The sequence below is a fragment of the Otolemur garnettii genome, unplaced genomic scaffold (assembly GCF_000181295.1).
Source record: "Otolemur garnettii isolate 467f Iridium unplaced genomic scaffold, OtoGar3 scaffold00126, whole genome shotgun sequence".
Taxonomy (NCBI): domain Eukaryota; kingdom Metazoa; phylum Chordata; class Mammalia; order Primates; family Galagidae; genus Otolemur; species Otolemur garnettii.
In genome coordinates this window covers 4916757-4919114 of record NW_003852521.1, presented here as the reverse complement: position 1 = coordinate 4919114, position 2358 = coordinate 4916757, and the positions used below count along the sequence as shown (strand labels likewise).

The 2358-nt window shown below is 64.7% G+C and overlaps 1 protein-coding gene across 1 annotated transcript in view; it reads right to left on the bottom strand.

Annotated features, from left to right (window-relative positions):
* The window catches only part of ZBTB2 (zinc finger and BTB domain containing 2), a 28697-nt gene extending 26339 nt beyond the window's left edge, over positions 1-2358 (bottom strand). Inside the window, exon 1 of the mRNA XM_003797874.1 lies at positions 2163-2358. The gene's annotated coding sequence lies outside the window, so the exon portion shown is untranslated. The remainder of the gene's footprint in view (positions 1-2162) is intronic.

Sequence of the window (2358 nt, the reverse complement as noted above, 5' to 3'; positions counted from 1 at the left end):
TACGTGGCTGGCGCCTTAGCCGGTTGAGCTATAGGCGCCGAGCCGAGAAATGTACATTTTAAGATAAAGGGAATACGTGGTATTAGCAATAAACTACTATCTTCTTCAAAACTTGAAGACATCTTGGAGATAACAAGGTCATTCAGAACGCAAAATGAAATTTACATTGAGGATTAATTTTGGTTTGTGATAAATCAAAGAAAATTAAAATGGCTTAGCTCTTTTTATTAAAATTTCAGGCCTCTCACACTAAAACGCTAGAGACATGTACACAGTGCCCTGGTGTTCCCTCACTGTGAACACGGATGGTCTACACTAACATAGAGAACAAAGCAACCGGTTTAAGTAAGCAACCCAGAACACCCTGGAGTGAGCCCCTAACCCGACCCCTTGATGCTTTAGTCTACTAAAACAATGCCCTCTAAATTAATAAAATCGAGATCACACCTTAAGTGGACCCATTGTATGATAAACTAGCAAATGAACAATGCAGACCGGTCGGGAGGGGCAGCTGACAGCCTAGACCATATCCCTAAGGCATAATTAGGAGTTGGAGTAGTTGAAAGTTCTTGCAGTAAATGGCGTAGTAGCAACTGTATTTTCACGCTGCCCAATCACTTAGCCTGCGCCCCACCCTTGCTTTCTCTTTTGGCTACTTTACTACCAGCTAAAAGCGACAAAAACCTTGCTTCCTTGTTTAAAAATTAATGGTTTCGGGGTTTCGCTACGCGGAGAACACGACTCCGACCCCGGGGAAGCAGCCTCCGTGCCCGAACCTTCCCTTCCCAAAGCCCGGCCGGGCAGTGCGGGCCAGCGGGTCGGGGTGAAGCAGCAGGAACCATAGCGCAGCTCCGAGCTAGTCCCGGCCTAATCGCAGGCGCAGATCGCACGGCGGGCGGAAGCTCGAGGCCCAGCGCGCTCCAGGGCCTCTGCCGCAGACGCAGCCGCAGCCAGGGGCAAGCAGGGCTGCGCCCAAAGAAGCCAGAGAGTCGCCCGCCCGACGGCCGCCCAACGGCCGCCTCGCCCCACCCCGGCCCAGGGGGCGGGGGCCCAGCCGGGGGCGGCGCCGGAGCCCACAGGGCCCCTCCGGTCTCGACTGCCCCGCCCCCGTCCCCGAGGGGCGAGGAGGGAAGGGAAGAGAGGGAGGGCGACGCACTCCAGCAGCGCCGCACACTCGCCGCTTCCCTGAGATCCGCGTGCGCGCGCGCGCGCTCGTCCCAAGTCCCGCGGAGTTTAACACAATGCCGACGCCTACGCCGTGCGCAACGCCCCGGCCGGCGCAACAGCCCCGGCGCCGGGGCGGGGGGTGGCCCAGACGAGGAAAGGGGGATGAGCGCGCGCGAGAGCCGGAGACAGCGCGAGACCCGAGGAGGCCGGAAGCGCGCGTGCGCGCCCCCGCCCGCGAGCGGGGAGGCGGAGCCGGAGCAGTAGCGGCAGCAGCTGTAGGAGCCGCTGCAGCTGGGAGAAGCGCCAGAGAGGCCGGGCCTGCTCCGGTCGGACCGGATCCCTCCCCTCCCCCTCCCTCCTTCTTCCCCTCCCCCAAACCCACTTCCGCAGCTCGTGGCCTTGCCGCCGAAGAAGCGGCGGCAGCAGCAGGAGGCGGCGACGAGGAGTCGGAAGGATTACGCACCTGACGGGCCCACCTCTCAGGGCCCCAGCGCTGGACGCTCACCGACCGCAGCCGCTCGGGACGCACTTCGCGGTGGCGGCGGGAAGGGAGGGACCGGCCACGGGGAACGGAACGCGAATCGCCCCCCTCCCCTTCCTCCCTCCCTCCGATCCGCCGCCCGCCCTCTCGGCTTCCGTCCCCTCCCCCTCCCGCAAGGCCCCGGATGGAGCCGCCGCCGACTCGCCGCCGCCTGGCTCCGGGGGATGGTTTTGTCAGGCGGCCAGAGCCCCGGCGCCAGGCGCAGCCGCCACCGCCCCCGCGGGACGCCCCAGCCCTCGCTTCCCAGAACCGGGTCCCCGTGTGGCCCGGGCCCTCCGCCTGCCTTCACCCGGAGCCTTGGGACGGGGGTCATTCGTCTTCTTTGTTGCCACCGCCGCTGCCGGAACCGTTTGCGAGCTCCGGTGGCCCCCGCCCCCTCTCCGCCTTCCCGGAGCCCGGGCTGGGGGTGGCACGTGGGCACCGGCCCCGGGAGGCGGAGGCGGTGCGCGCTTACCTGTCGCCGGTGCTGCTGCGGCGGGCTTGTGGAGGAGGCGCCGCTGGGCAGCCTTGGTCGTGCTGTCCTCCCCGCCGCCGCTTCTGCTTCTCGCCGCTGCTGCTGCTGCTGCTGCCGCCGCGGTCGGTGTCTCCGGCGCGGCGGCGGCGGCGGCGGCGGGGCTTTTCCTGTCCGGTTACGTTAAGGTCACATGACC